Below are 18,630 nucleotides of genomic sequence, written 5' to 3'. Positions count from 1 at the left end.
CATAGCCGTTGACATTGTGGGTCCACTGGCCAGGGCTAGTCCATCCGGTAAGAAATATATTCTTACTGTGGTAGACTACGCCACCCGTTACCCAGAGGCAGTAGCGCTGTCTAATATAGAGGCAGAGACGGTTGCTGATGCCCTGGTTAAAGTCTTTACTAGGGTCGGGTTCCCTCAGGAGATCCTCTCTGATCAGGGAACCCAATTTACCGCTGTGCTCACCCAGCAGCTGTGGAAGGTGTGCGGCATCAACCCGCTACTTAGTTCACCCTATCACCCACAGACTAACGGTCTCTGCGAGCGATTTAATGGTACCCTCAAACAGATGCTGAGGACCTTTACTGACACTTGCAGAGACTGGGAGCGATTCCTGCCTCATCTGCTATTTGCATACAGAGAGGTGCCCCAGGAATCAACTGGGTTCTCCCCCTTTGAGTTACTCTATGGGAGAAGGGTTCGTGGACCCCTAGATCTCATTAGAGGACACTGGGAGGGGGAGACGGAGCAAGAAGGGACCCCCATAGTACCGTATGTGCTGGAACTCCGGGACCGTATGGAGAAACTATCCCTGATGGTAAGGGAAAATCTCCGGGCGGCCCAGGGGAAACAGAAACGATGGTACGATCGGGGTGCTCGACAGCGGGTCTTCCAGGTTGGGCAGAAGGTCCTAGTGCTCAAACCTGTGAAGGCAAACAAGATGCAAGCATCTTGGCAGGGCCCGTACAAGGTGTTAGCTCAGGTATGCGATACTACCTATCTCATAGCCAGCTGTTCGGATGAAAGGGTACAACGATCCTTTCATGTGAACATGCTCAAGGAGTATCAGGAACGACCCGAAGATGTTGCAGCAGTTTGTGCCCCAGCTACCGACGACCCCGAGAACTTACCTTTACCTGACCTGTTAGAAAGGGATCCCCAGACCGACCTTACTAGCCTCGTACAGTTAGGTGACCGACTAAGCCCGGCCGAGAAAACCCAGGCAAGACAGCTTCTGTGGGAGAAGCAGGCGACATTCTCCCAAGAACCCGGGTACACCCCACTAGCTATACACAAGGTCGAGACACCCGGACAGAATCCCCTACGACAACCTCCATACCGTATCCCGGAAGCAGTCCGAGAAGGAATGCGGAAGGAGATACAGGAGATGACCCGGCTGGGGGTTATTGAGCACTCCGATAGTCCGTGGGCGTCGCCCGTAGTCCTAGTACCCAAGAAAGATGGGACCACCCGGTTCTGTGTGGATTACAGGCGGCTCAACGAGCGGACTACCACGGACGCCTACCCGATGCCCCGGATAGACGAGTTATTAGACCGCATTGCCAGGGGGCGCTACCTGACCACCATTGACCTATGTAAAGGGTACTGGCAGATCCCCCTGGCCGAGGATGCTATCCCCAAATCGGCCTTCGTCACCCCGTTTGGCCTATACCAGTTTAGGGTTATGCCATTCGGGATGAAGAACGCTCCGGCTACCTTCCAGCGTATGGTGGATAGGCTCCTAGATGGCTTCCAGGGATTTGCATGTGCATACCTGGACGACATCGCGGTTTACAGTGAGTCTTGGGAAGACCACCTAGTACACGTAGGGGTAGTACTGGACAAGATTCGGGCCGCCGGCCTGACTCTGAAACCAGACAAGTGCCATTTAGGCATGGCAGAAGTGCAGTACTTGGGTCACCGGGTGGGTTGTGGGAGCCAGAGACCCGAACCGGCCAAGGTGGAAGCAGTAGCTAACTGGCCCACACCTATCACCAAGACCCAAGTACTTGCCTTCCTAGGGACAGCGGGTTACTATCGACGTTTTGTCCCCGACTACAGCACGATTGCCAAGCCCCTAACTGATTTGACTAAAAAGAATTTACCTAGGCAGGTCCTGTGGTCTCCAGCTTGTGAAGCCGCGTTTCAAGCCCTGAAGCAGGCTCTTGTGAATGCCCCTGTCCTGGCTGCCCCAGTCCCTAACAAACGTTTTCTTGTCCACACAGACGCTTCCATGTATGGACTGGGGGCTGTGCTGAGCCAGGTCGGGGAGGATGGCGGAGAACACCCTGTCGCATATCTCAGCAGAAAGTTACTACCTCGAGAAGTGAGTTATGCGGCAGTAGAGAAAGAGTGTTTAGCCCTGGTCTGGGCACTGAAGAAACTGAGCCCCTACCTATACGGACAAGAATTTTCCCTCGTAACAGACCACAACCCCCTCGTCTGGCTTAACCGGGTCTCTGGGGACAATGGCAGACTGCTGAGGTGGAGTTTGGCCTTGCAGCCTTATAATTTCACTATCAGCTACCGGCCCGGTAAGCAGAATGGGAATGCGGATGGGTTATCCCGGCAAATAGACGTCCCTATTCTCTCTAAGTCCGGTCATCCCCAAGTTGACCCGCCACAGGGTCAAGCCGGGTCTGCCGGAGTGTTCCACAAGGAGGGAGCCATGTGACAGACCCATCCCGCTGGACTAAACCTATTGGGTTCGTCTGATTTGCCCAGTACTTGTGGTCCCTGAGAGATCCTGCGGAGAGTTGTGACTTTGCACAACTAACAGTTCGAATACAGCAGAAACCAACGAAGCGCTAAAGCTACCAAAGCCTCGTGGTGGCCGACATCGGACAAAGGGCCACGTGGCGGCGGCCATTTTAACTTCGAATCCGCCGACCCGTACTATCGACGATACTTCGACAGTACAACGTAAGTCGAAGTACCGGTCCACTTCGAACAGGACGTAGACATTTTTAGGCCAACAAGTGACCGACCGTATAGCCCGAATCCAGGGAACTCTTTTGGGCACGAAACGGTATCTGCGGTCGGTCATAAACGGACTTTCGAGTAACTTTGGATTCACTGAAGGGATTGGTGTGATTTTTGAGACTGTTTATGATTTAAGTATGCTGAATCTGAATATGTGCCTTTTATGTGAATATGATGGATGGATTTGGAGTTATGAAAGTTGTATAAAAATATATTCTAAACTGCCTGTATAATAAGATTATGTGTCACACCAAGGGGAGGGAATGTGTGGGATGTACCATCGATGCCAGTGGTTGTTTTATGCCTCCCCTTGGGTGTGGCCTGTGTGTGTGAAATGCAAATAAAAGGCAGGCTGGCTGTTCCAGTCCTGAGTTCATGTTTTACCCTCATAATGGAGCTTGGTCTCGTTATTGGGGGAACCGGGAATACAAGTGACTAACGACTGTGTCTGGAGCTCGGAAGGTGGTACCGTAACATACACTCAGACACATTACTGGGAGCATTATTGCGGTGGAGCTCTGTTATACACTCAGACACATTACTGGGAGTAATATTGCTGTGGAGCTCTGTTATACACTCAGACACATTACTGGGAGTATTATTACTGTGGAGCTCTGTTATACACTCAGACACATTACTGGGAGTATTATTGCTGTGGAGCTCTGTTATACACTCAGACACATTACTGGGAGTATTATTGCTGTGGAGCTCTGTTATACACTCAGACACATTACTGGGAGTATTATTGCTATGGAGCTCTGTTATACACTTAGACACATTACTGGGAGTATTATTGCCGTGGAGCTCTGTTATACACTCAGACACATTACTGGGAGTATTATTGCTTTGGAGCTCTGTTATACACTAAGACACATTACTGGGAGTATTAATACTGTGGAGCTCTGTTATACATTCAGACACATTACTGGGAGTATTATTGCTGTGGAGCTCTGTTATACACTCAGTCACATTATTGGGAGTATTATTGCTGGCAAGCTCTTTTATACACTCAGTCACATTACTGGGAGAATTATTGTGGTGGAGCTGTGTTATACACTCAGACACATTACTGGGAGTATTATTACTGTGGAGCTCTGTTATACACTCAGACACATTACTGGGAGTATTATTGGTGGGGAGCTCTGTTATACACTAAGACACATTACTGGGAGTATTATTACTGTGGAGCTCTGTTATACACTCAGACACATTACTGGGAGTATTATTGCTGTGGAGCTCTGTTATACACTCAGACACATTACTGGGAGTATTATTGTTGTGGAGCTCTGTTATACACTCAGACACATTACTGGGAGTATTATTGCTGTGGAGCTCTGTTATACACTCAGACACATTACTGGGAGCATTATTGCGGTGGAGCTCTGTTATACACTCAGACACATTACTGGGAGTAATATTGCTGTGGAGCTGTTATACACTCAGACACATTACTGGGAGTATTATTACTGTGGAGCTCTGTTATACACTCAGACACATTACTGGGAGTATTATTGCTGTGGAGCTCTGTTATACACTCAGACACATTACTGGGAGTATTATTGCTGTGGAGCTCTGTTATACACTCAGACACATTACTGGGAGTATTATTACTGTGGAGCTCTGTTATACACTCAGACACATTACTGGGAGTATTATTGCTGTGGAGCTCTGTTATACACTCAGACACATTACTGGGAGTATTATTGCTGTGGAGCTCTGTTATACACTCAGACACATTACTGGGAGTATTATTGCTATGGAGCTCTGTTATACACTTAGACACATTACTGGGAGTATTATTGCCGTGGAGCTCTGTTATACACTCAGACACATTACTGGGAGTATTATTGCCGTGGAGCTCTGTTATACACTCAGACACATTACTGGGAGTATTATTGCTTTGGAGCTCTGTTATACACTCAGACACATTACTGGGAGTATTAATACTGTGGAGCTCTGTTATTCATTCAGACACATTACTGGGAGTATTATTCCTGGCGAGCTCTTTTATACACTCAGTCACATTACTGGGAGTATTATTGTGGTGGAGCTGTGTTATACACTCAGACACATTACTGGGAGCATTATTGCGGTGGAGCTCTGTTATACACTCAGACACATTACTGGGAGTAATATTGCTGTGGAGCTGTTATACACTCAGACACATTACTGGGAGTATTATTACTGTGGAGCTCTGTTATACACTCAGACACATTACTGGGAGTATTATTGCTGTGGAGCTCTGTTATACACTCAGACACATTACTGGGAGTATTATTGCTGTGGAGCTCTGTTATACACTCAGACACATTACTGGGAGTATTATTGCTATGGAGCTCTGTTATACACTTAGACACATTACTGGGAGTATTATTGCCGTGGAGCTCTGTTATACACTCAGACACATTACTGGGAGTATTATTGCTTTGGAGCTCTGTTATACACTCAGACACATTACTGGGAGTATTAATACTGTGGAGCTCTGTTATACACTCAGTCACATTATTGGGAGTATTATTGCTGGCGAGCTCTGTTATACACTCAGTCACATTACTGGGAGTATTATTGTGGTGGAGCTGTGTTATACACTCAGACACATTACTGGGAGCATTATTGCTGTTGAGCTCTGTTATACACTCAGACACATTACTGGGAGTAATATTTCTGTGGAGCTGTTATACACTCAGACACATTACTGGGAGTATTATTACTGTGGAGCTCTGTTATACACTCAGACACATTACTGGGAGTATTATTACTGTGGAGCTCTGTTATACACTCAGACATATTACTGGGAGTATTATTGCTGTGGAGCTCTGTTATACACTCAGACACATTACTGGGAGTATTATTGCTATGGAGCTCTGTTATACACTCAGACACATTACTGGGAGTATTATTGCTGTGGAGCTCTGTTATACACTCAGACACATTACTGGGAGTATTATTGCTGTGGAGCTCTGTGATACACTCACACACATTACTGGGAGTATTATTGCTGTGGTGCTCTGTTATACACTCAGACACATTACTGGGAGTATTATTGCTATGGAGCTCTGTTATACACTCAGACACATTACTGGGAGTATTATTGCTGTGGAGCTCTATTATACACTCAGACACATAACTGGGAGTATTATTGCTGTGGAGCTCCGTTATACACTCAGACACATTACTGGGAGTATTATTGTTGTGGAGCTCTGTGATACACTCAGACACATTACTGGGAGTATTATTGCCGTGGTGCTCTGTTATACACTCGGACACATTACTGGGAGTATTATTGCTATGGAGCTCTGTTATACACTCAGACACATTACTGGCAGTATTATTGCTGTGGAGCTCTGTTATACACTAAGACACATTACTGGGAGTATTAATACTGTGGAGCTCTGTTATTCATTCAGACACATTACTGGGAGTATTATTCCTGGCGAGCTCTTTTATACACTCAGTCACATTACTGGGAGTATTATTGTGGTGGAGCTGTGTTATACACTCAGACACATTACTGGGAGCATTATTGCGGTGGAGCTCTGTTATACACTCAGACACATTACTGGGAGTAATATTGCTGTGGAGCTGTTATACACTCAGACACATTACTGGGAGTATTATTACTGTGGAGCTCTGTTATACACTCAGACACATTACTGGGAGTATTATTGCTGTGGAGCTCTGTTATACACTCAGACACATTACTGGGAGTATTATTGCTGTGGAGCTCTGTTATACACTCAGACACATTACTGGGAGTATTATTGCTATGGAGCTCTGTTATACACTTAGACACATTACTGGGAGTATTATTGCCGTGGAGCTCTGTTATACACTCAGACACATTACTGGGAGTATTATTGCTTTGGAGCTCTGTTATACACTAAGACACATTACTGGGAGTATTAATACTGTGGAGCTCTGTTATACATTCAGACACATTACTGGGAGTATTATTGCTGTGGAGCTCTGTTATACACTCAGTCACATTATTGGGAGTATTATTGCTGGCAAGCTCTTTTATACACTCAGTCACATTACTGGGAGAATTATTGTGGTGGAGCTGTGTTATACACTCAGACACATTACTGGGAGTATTATTACTGTGGAGCTCTGTTATACACTCAGACACATTACTGGGAGTATTATTGGTGGGGAGCTCTGTTATACACTAAGACACATTACTGGGAGTATTATTACTGTGGAGCTCTGTTATACACTCAGACACATTACTGGGAGTATTATTGCTGTGGAGCTCTGTTATACACTCAGACACATTACTGGGAGTATTATTGTTGTGGAGCTCTGCTATACACTCAGACACATTACTGGGAGTATTATTGCTGTGGAGCTCTGTTATACACTCAGACACATTACTGGGAGCATTATTGCGGTGGAGCTCTGTTATACACTCAGACACATTACTGGGAGTAATATTGCTGTGGAGCTGTTATACACCCAGACACATTACTGGGAGTATTATTACTGTGGAGCTCTGTTATACACTCAGACACATTACTGGGAGTATTATTGCTGTGGAGCTCTGTTATACACTCAGACACATTACTGGGAGTATTATTGCTGTGGAGCTCTGTTATACACTCAGACACATTACTGGGAGTATTATTACTGTGGAGCTCTGTTATACACTCAGACACATTACTGGGAGTATTATTGCTGTGGAGCTCTGTTATACACTCAGACACATTACTGGGAGTATTATTGCTGTGGAGCTCTGTTATACACTCAGACACATTACTGGGAGTATTATTGCTATGGAGCTCTGTTATACACTTAGACACATTACTGGGAGTATTATTGCCGTGGAGCTCTGTTATACACTCAGACACATTACTGGGAGTATTATTGCCGTGGAGCTCTGTTATACACTCAGACACATTACTGGGAGTATTATTGCTTTGGAGCTCTGTTATACACTCAGACACATTACTGGGAGTATTAATACTGTGGAGCTCTGTTATTCATTCAGACACATTACTGGGAGTATTATTCCTGGCGAGCTCTTTTATACACTCAGTCACATTACTGGGAGTATTATTGTGGTGGAGCTGTGTTATACACTCAGACACATTACTGGGAGCATTATTGCGGTGGAGCTCTGTTATACACTCAGACACATTACTGGGAGTAATATTGCTGTGGAGCTGTTATACACTCAGACACATTACTGGGAGTATTATTACTGTGGAGCTCTGTTATACACTCAGACACATTACTGGGAGTATTATTGCTGTGGAGCTCTGTTATACACTCAGACACATTACTGGGAGTATTATTGCTGTGGAGCTCTGTTATACACTCAGACACATTACTGGGAGTATTATTGCTATGGAGCTCTGTTATACACTTAGACACATTACTGGGAGTATTATTGCCGTGGAGCTCTGTTATACACTCAGACACATTACTGGGAGTATTATTGCTTTGGAGCTCTGTTATACACTCAGACACATTACTGGGAGTATTAATACTGTGGAGCTCTGTTATACACTCAGTCACATTATTGGGAGTATTATTGCTGGCGAGCTCTGTTATACACTCAGTCACATTACTGGGAGTATTATTGTGGTGGAGCTGTGTTATACTCTCAGACACATTACTGGGAGCATTATTGCTGTTGAGCTCTGTTATACACTCAGACACATTACTGGGAGTAATATTTCTGTGGAGCTGTTATACACTCAGACACATTACTGGGAGTATTATTACTGTGGAGCTCTGTTATACACTCAGACACATTACTGGGAGTATTATTACTGTGGAGCTCTGTTATACACTCAGACATATTACTGGGAGTATTATTGCTGTGGAGCTCTGTTATACACTCAGACACATTACTGGGAGTATTATTGCTATGGAGCTCTGTTATACACTCAGACACATTACTGGGAGTATTATTGCTGTGGAGCTCTGTTATACACTCAGACACATTACTGGGAGTATTATTGCTGTGGAGCTCTGTGATACACTCACACACATTACTGGGAGTATTATTGCTGTGGTGCTCTGTTATACACTCAGACACATTACTGGGAGTATTATTGCTATGGAGCTCTGTTATACACTCAGACACATTACTGGGAGTATTATTGCTGTGGAGCTCTATTATACACTCAGACACATAACTGGGAGTATTATTGCTGTGGAGCTCCGTTATACACTCAGACACATTACTGGGAGTATTATTGTTGTGGAGCTCTGTGATACACTCAGACACATTACTGGGAGTATTATTGCCGTGGTGCTCTGTTATACACTCGGACACATTACTGGGAGTATTATTGCTATGGAGCTCTGTTATACACTCAGACACATTACTGGCAGTATTATTGCTGTGGAGCTCTGTTATACACTAAGACACATTACTGGGAGTATTAATACTGTGGAGCTCTGTTATTCATTCAGACACATTACTGGGAGTATTATTCCTGGCGAGCTCTTTTATACACTCAGTCACATTACTGGGAGTATTATTGTGGTGGAGCTGTGTTATACACTCAGACACATTACTGGGAGCATTATTGCGGTGGAGCTCTGTTATACACTCAGACACATTACTGGGAGTAATATTGCTGTGGAGCTGTTATACACTCAGACACATTACTGGGAGTATTATTGCTGTGGAGCTCTATTATACACTCAGACACATAACTGGGAGTATTATTGCTGTGGAGCTCCGTTATACACTCAGACACATTACTGGGAGTATTATTGTTGTGGAGCTCTGTGATACACTCAGACACATTACTGGGAGTTTTATTGCCGTGGTGCTCTATTATACACTCGGACACATTACTGGGAGTATTATTGCTATGGAGCTCTGTTATACACTCAGACACATTACTGGCAGTATTTTTGTTGTGGAGCTCTGTTATACACTCAGACACATTACTGGGAGTATTATTGCTGTGGAGCTCTGTTATACACTAAGACACATTACTGGGAGTATTAATACTGTGGAGCTCTGTTATACATTCAGACACATTACTGGGAGTATTATTGCTGTGGAGCTCTGTTACACACTCAGTCACATTATTGGGAGTATTATTGCTGGCGAGCTCTTTTATACACTCAGTCACATTACTGGGAGTATTATTGTGGTGGAGCTGTGTTATACACTCAGACACATTACTGGGAGCATTATTGCGGTGGAGCTCTGTTATACACTCAGACACATTACTGGGAGTAATATTGCTGTGGAGCTGTTATACACTCAGACACATTACTGGGAGTATTATTGCTGTGGAGCTCTATTATACACTCAGACACATAACTGGGAGTATTATTGCTGTGGAGCTCCGTTATACACTCAGACACATTACTGGGAGTATTATTGTTGTGGAGCTCTGTGATACACTCAGACACATTACTGGGAGTTTTATTGCCGTGGTGCTCTGTTATACACTCGGACACATTACTGGGAGTATTATTGCTATGGAGCTCTGTTATACACTCAGACACATTACTGGCAGTATTATTGCTGTGGAGCTCCGTTATACACTCAGACACATTACTGGGAGTATTATTGCTGTGGAGCTCTGTTATACACTAAGACACATTACTGGGAGTATTAATACTGTGGAGCTCTGTTATACATTCAGACACATTACTGGGAGTATTATTACTGTGAAGCTCTGTTATACACTCAGACACATTACTGGGAGTATTATTGCTGTGGAGCTCTGTTATACACTCAGACACATTACTGGGAGTATTATTGCTTTGGAGCTCTGTTATACACTCAGACACATTACTGGGAGTATTATTGCTGTGGAGCTCTGTTATACACTCAGACACATTACTGGGAGTAATATTGCTGTGGAGCTGTTATACACTCAGACACATTACTGGGAGTATTATTGCTGTGGAGCTCTGTTATACACTCAGACACATTACTGGGAGTATTATTACTGTGGAGCTCTGTTATACACTCAGACACATTACTGGGAGTATTATTGCTGTGGAGCTCTGTTATACACTCAGACACATTACTGGGAGTAATATTGCTGTGGAGCTGTTATACACTCACACACATTACTGGGAGTATTATTGCTGTGGAGCTCTGTTATACACTCAGACACATTACTGGGAGTATTATTGCTGTGGAGCTCTGTTATACACTCAGACACATTACTGGGAGTATTATTGCTGTGGAGCTCTGTTATACACTCAGACACATTAATGGGAGTATTATTACTGTGGAGCTCTGTTATACACTCAGACACATTACTGGGAGTATTATTACTGTGAAGCTCTGTTATACACTCAGACACATTACTGGGAGTATTATTGCTGTGGAGCTCTGTTATACACTCAGACACATTACTGGGAGTATTATTGCTGTGGAGCTCTGTTATACACTCAGACACATTACTGGGAGTATTATTACTGTGGAGCTCTGTTATACACTCAGACACATTACTTGGAGTATTATTGGTGGGGAGCTCTGTTATACACTCAGACACATTACTGGGAGTATTATTACTGTGGAGCTCTGTTATACACTCAGAAACATTACTGGGAGTATTATTGCTGTGGAGCTCTGTTATACACTCAGACACATTACTGGGAGTATTATTGTTGTGGAGCTCTGTTATACACTCAGACACATTACTGGGAGTATTATTGCTGTGGAGCTCTGTTATACACTCAGACACATTACTGGGAGTATTATTGCTGTGGAGCTCTGTTATACACTCAGACACATTACTGGGAGTATTATTGCTGTGGAGCTCTGTTATACACTCAGACACATTACTGGGAGTATTATTGCTGTGGAGCTCTGTTATACACTCAGACACATTACTGGGAGTATTATTGCTGTGGAGCTCTGTTATACACTCAGACACATTACTGGGAGTATTATTGCTGTGGATCTCTGTTATAAACTCAGACACATTACTGGGAGTATTATTGCTGTGGGGCTCTGTTATACACTCAGACACATTACTGGGAGTATTATTGCTGTGGAGCTCTGTTATACACTCAGACACATTACTGGGAGTATTATTGCTGTGGAGCTCTGTTATACACTCAGACACATTACTGGGAGTATTATAGCTGTGGAGCTCTGTTATACACTCAGTCACATTACTGGGAGTATTATTGCTGTGGAGCTCTGTTATACACTCAGACACATTACTGGGAGTATTATTGCTGTGGAGCTCTGTTATACACTAAGACACATTACTGGGAGTATTAATACTGTGGAGCTCTGTTATACATTCAGACACATTACTGGGAGTATTATTGCTGTGGAGCTCTGTTATACACTCAGTCACATTATTGGGAGTATTATTGCTGGCGAGCTCTGTTATACACTCAGACACATTACTGGGAGTATTATTGCTGTGGAGCTCTGTTATACACTCAGACACATTACTGGGAGTATTCTTGCTATGGAGCTCTGTTATACACTCAGACACATTACTGGCAGTATTATTGCTGTGGAGCTCTGTTATACACTCAGACACATTACTGGGAGTATTATTGCTGTGGAGCTCTGTGATACACTCACACACATTACTGGGAGTATTATTGCTGTGGTGCTCTGTTATACACTCAGACACATTACTGGGAGTATTATTGCTATGGAGCTCTGTTATACACTCAGTCACATTATTGGGAGTATTATTGCTGGCGAGCTCTGTTATACACTCAGACACATTACTGGGAGCATTATTGCTGTGGAGCTCTGTTATACACTCAGACACATTACTGGGAGCATTATTGCTGTGGAGCTCTGTTATACACTCAGACACATTACTGGGAGTAATATTGCTGTGGAGCTGTTATACACTCAGACACATTACTGGGAGTATTATTACTGTGGAGCTCTGTTATACACTCAGACACATTACTGGGAGTAATATTGCTGTGGAGCTGTTATACACTCAGACACATTACTGGGAGTATTATTACTGTGGAGCTCTGTTATACACTCAGACACATTACTGGGAGTATTATTACTGTGGAGCTCTGTTATACACTCAGACATATTACTGGGAGTATTATTGCTATGGAGCTCTGTTATACACTCAGACACATTACTGGGAGTAATATTGCTGTGGAGCTGTTATACACTCAGACACATTACTGGGAGTATTATTGTGGTGGAGCTGTGTTATACACTCAGAAACATTACTGGGAGCATTATTGCTGTGGAGCTCTGTTATACACTCAAACACATTACTGGGAGTAATATTGCTGTGGAGCTGTTATACACTCAGACACATTACTGGGAGTATTATTGCTGTGGAGCTCTGTGATACACTCACACACATTACTGGGAGTATTATTGCTGTGGTGCTCTGTTATACACTCAGACACATTACTGGGAGTATTATTGCTATGGAGCTCTGTTATACACTCAGACACATTACTGGGAGTATTATTGCTGTGGAGCTCTGTTATACACTCAGACACATTACTGGGAGTAATATTGCTGTGGAGCTCTGTTATACACTCAGACACATTACTGGGAGTATTATAGCTGTGGAGCTCTGTTATACACTCAGTCACATTACTGGGAGTATTATTGCTGTGGAGCTCTGTTATACACTCAGACACATTACTGGGAGTATTATTGCTGTGGAGCTCTGTTATACACTAAGACACATTACTGGGAGTATTAATACTGTGGAGCTCTGTTATACATTCAGACACATTACTGGGAGTATTATTGCTGTGGAGCTCTGTTATACACTCAGACACATTACTGGGAGTATTATTGCTGGCGAGCTCTGTTATACACTCAGACACATTACTGGGAGCATTATTGCTGTGGAGCTCTGTTATACACTCAGACACATTACTGGGAGTATTATTGCTATGGAGCTCTGTTATACACTCAGACACATTACTGGCAGTATTATTGCTGTGGAGCTCTGTGATACACTCACACACATTACTGGGAGTATTATTGCTGTGGTGCTCTGTTATACACTCAGACACATTACTGGGAGTATTATTGCTATGGAGCTCTGTTATACACTCAGACACATTACTGGGAGTATTATTGCTGTGGAGCTCTGTGATACACTCAGACACATTACTGGGAGTATTATTGCTGTGGAGCTCTGTTATACACTCAGACACATTACTGGGAGTATTATAGCTGTGGAGCTCTGTTATACACTCAGTCACATTACTGGGAGTATTATTGCTGTGGAGCTCTGTTATACACTCAGACACATTACTGGGAGTATTATTGCTGTGGAGCTCTGTTATACACTAAGACACATTACTGGGAGTATTAATACTGTGGAGCTCTGTTATACATTCAGACACATTACTGGGAGTATTATTGCTGTGGAGCTCTGTTATACACTCAGTCACATTATTGGGAGTATTATTGCTGGCGAGCTCTGTTATACACTCAGACACATTACTGGGAGCATTATTGCTGTGGAGCTCTGTTATACACTCAGACACATTACTGGGAGTATTATTGCTATGGAGCTCTGTTATACACTCAGACACATTACTGGCAGTATTATTGCTGTGGAGCTCTGTTATACACTCAGACACATTACTGGGAGTATTATTGCTGTGGAGCTCTGTGATACACTCACACACATTACTGGCAGTATTATTGCTGTGGAGCTCTGTTATACACTCAGACACATTACTGGGAGTATTATTGCTGTGGAGCTCTGTGATACACTCACACACATTACTGGGAGTATTATTGCTGTGGTGCTCTGTTATACACTCAGACACATTACTGGGAGTATTATTGCTATGGAGCTCTGTTATACACTCAGTCACATTATTGGGAGTATTATTGCTGGCGAGCTCTGTTATACACTCAGACACATTACTGGGAGCATTATTGCTGTGGAGCTCTGTTATACACTCAGACACATTACTGGGAGCATTATTGCTGTGGAGCTCTGTTATACACTCAGACACATTACTGGGAGTAATATTGCTGTGGAGCTGTTATACACTCAGACACATTACTGGGAGTATTATTACTGTGGAGCTCTGTTATACACTCAGACACATTACTGGGAGTATTATTACTGTGGAGCTCTGTTATACACTCAGACATATTACTGGGAGTATTATTGCTGTGGAGCTCTGTTATACACTCAGACACATTACTGGAAGTAATATTGCTTTGGAGCTGTTATACACTCAGACACATTACTGGGAGTATTATTGTGGTGGAGCTGTGTTATACACTCAGAAACATTACTGGGAGCATTATTGCTGTGGAGCTCTGTTATACACTCAAACACATTACTGGGAGTAATATTGCTGTGGAGCTGTTATACACTCAGACACATTACTGGGAGTATTATTGCTGTGGAGCTCTGTGATACACTCACACACATTACTGGGAGTATTATTGCTGTGGTGCTCTGTTATACACTCAGACACATTACTGGGAGTATTATTGCTATGGAGCTCTGTTATACACTCAGACACATTACTGGGAGTATTATTGCTGTGGAGCTCTGTGATACACTCAGACACATTACTGGGAGTATTATTGCCGTGGAGCTCTGTGATACACTCAGACACATTACTGGGAGTATTATTGCCGTGGTGCTCTGTTATACACTCGGACACATTACTGGGAGTATTATTGCTGTGGAGCTCTGTTATACACTAAGACACATTTCTGGGAGTATTAATACTGTGGAGCTCTGTTATACATTCAGACACATTACTGGGAGTATTATTGCTGTGGAGCTCTGTTATACACTCAGACACATTACTGGGAGTATTATTGCTGTGGAGCTCTGTGATACACTCACACACATTACTGGGAGTATTATTGCTGTGGTGCTCTGTTATACACTCAGACACATTACTGGGAGTATTATTGCTATGGAGCTCTGTTATACACTCAGACACATTACTGGGAGTATTATTGCTGTGGAGCTCTATTATACACCCAGACACATAACTGGGAGTATTTTTGCTGTGGAGCTCCGTTATACACTCAGACACATTACTGGGAGTATTGTTGTTGTGGAGCTCTGTGATACACTCAGACACATTACTGGGAGTATTATTGCCGTGGTGCTCTGTTATACACTCGGACACATTACTGGGAGTATTATTGCTATGGAGCTCTGTTATACACTCAGACACATTACTGGCAGTATTATTGCTGTGGAGCTCTGTTATACACTAAGACACATTACTGGGAGTATTAATACTGTGGAGCTCTGTTATTCATTCAGACACATTACTGGGAGTATTATTCCTGGCGAGCTCTTTTATACACTCAGTCACATTACTGGGAGTATTATTGTGGTGGAGCTGTGTTATACACTCAGACACATTACTGGGAGCATTATTGCGGTGGAGCTCTGTTATACACTCAGACACATTACTGGGAGTAATATTGCTGTGGAGCTGTTATACACTCAGACACATTACTGGGAGTATTATTACTGTGGAGCTCTGTTATACACTCAGACACATTACTGGGAGTATTATTGCTGTGGAGCTCTGTTATACACTCAGACACATTACTGGGAGTATTATTGCTGTGGAGCTCTGTTATACACTCAGACACATTACTGGGAGTATTATTGCTATGGAGCTCTGTTATACACTTAGACACATTACTGGGAGTATTATTGCCATGGAGCTCTGTTATACACTCAGACACATTACTGGGAGTATTATTGCTTTGGAGCTCTGTTATACACTAAGACACATTACTGGGAGTATTAATACTGTGGAGCTCTGTTATACATTCAGACACATTACCTGGAGTATTATTGCTGTGGAGCTCTGTTATACACTCAGTCACATTATTGGGAGTATTATTGCTGGCAAGCTCTTTTATACACTCAGTCACATTACTGGGAGAATTATTGTGGTGGAGCTGTGTTATACACTCAGACACATTACTGGGAGCATTATTGCAGTGGAGCTCTGTTATACACTCAGACACATTACTGGGAGTAATATTGCTGTGGAGCTGTTATACACTCAGACACATTACTGGGAGTATTATTACTGTGGAGCTCTGTTATACACTCAGACACATTACTGGGAGTATTATTGCTGTGGAGCTCTGTTATACACTCAGACACATTACTGGGAGTATTATTGCTGTGGAGCTCTGTTATACACTCGGACACATTACTGGGAGTATTATTGCTATGGAGCTCTGTTATACACTCAGACACATTACTGGGAGTATTATTGCTGTGGAGCTCTGTTATACACTCAGACACATTACTGGGAGTATTATTGCTATGGAGCTCTGTTATACACTCAGACACATTACTGGGAGTATTGTTGCTGTGGAGCTCTATTATACACTCAGACACATAACTGGGAGTATTATTGCTGTGGAGCTCCGTTATACACTCAGACACATTACTGGGAGTATTATTGTTGTGGAGCTCTGTGATACACTCAGACACATTACTGGGAGTTTTATTGCCGTGGTGCTCTGTTATACACTCGGACACATTACTGGGAGTTTTATTGCTATGGAGCTCTGTTATACACTCAGACACATTACTGGCAGTATTATTGCTGTGGAGCTCTGTTATACACTCAGACACATTACTGGGAGTATTATTGCTGTGGAGCTCTGTTATACACTCAGACACATTACTGGCAGTATTATTGCTGTGGAGCTCTGTTATACACTCAGACACATTACTGGGAGTATTATTGCTGTGGAGCTCTGTTATACACTAAGACACATTACTGGGAGTATTAATACTGTGGAGCTCTGTTATACATTCAGACACATTACTGGGAGTATTATTGTGGTGGAGCTGTGTTATACACTCAGACACATTACTGGGAGCATTATTGCGGTGGAGCTCTGTTATACACTCAGACACATTACTGGGAGTAATATTGCTGTGGAGCTGTTATACACTCAGACACATTACTGGGAGTATTATTGCTGTGGAGCTCTATTATACACTCAGACACATAACTGGGAGTATTATTGCTGTGGAGCTCCGTTATACACTCAGACACATTACTGGGAGTATTATTTTTGTGGAGCTCTGTGATACACTCAGACACATTACTGGGAGTTTTATTGCTGTGGAGCTCTGTTATACACTCAGACACATTACTGGGAGTATTATTGCTATGGAGCTCTGTTATACACTCAGACACATTACTGGGAGTATTATTGCTGTGGAGCTCTGTTATACACTCAGACACATTACTGGGAGTATTATTGCTGTGGAGCTCTGTTATACACTCAGACACATTACTGGGAGTATTATAGCTGTGGAGCTCTGTTATACACTCAGTCACATTACTGGGAGTATTATTGCTGTGGAGCTCTGTTATACACTCAGACACATTACTGGGAGTATTATTGCTGTGGAGCTCTGTTATACACTAAGACACATTACTGGGAGTATTAATACTGTGGAGCTCTGTTATACATTCAGACACATTACTGGGAGTATTATTGCTGTGGAGCTCTGTTATACACTCAGTCACATTATTGGGAGTATTATTGCTGGCGAGCTCTGTTATACACTCAGACACATTACTGGGAGCATTATTGCTGTGGAGCTCTGTTATACACTCAGACACATTACTGGGAGTATTATTGCTATGGAGCTCTGTTATACACTCAGACACATTACTGGCAGTATTATTGCTGTGGAGCTCTGTTATACACTCAGACACATTACTGGGAGTATTATTGCTGTGGAGCTCTGTGATACACTCACACACATTACTGGCAGTATTATTGCTGTGGAGCTCTGTTATACACTCAGACACATTACTGGGAGTATTATTGCTGTGGAGCTCTGTGATACACTCACACACATTACTGGGAGTATTATTGCTGTGGTGCTCTGTTATACACTCAGACACATTACTGGGAGTATTATTGCTATGGAGCTCTGTTAT

This window comes from Pelobates fuscus, chromosome 1 (genome assembly GCF_036172605.1).
Source record: "Pelobates fuscus isolate aPelFus1 chromosome 1, aPelFus1.pri, whole genome shotgun sequence".
NCBI lineage: Eukaryota > Metazoa > Chordata > Amphibia > Anura > Pelobatidae > Pelobates > Pelobates fuscus.
Note: the sequence above shows the minus strand (reverse complement) of the source record.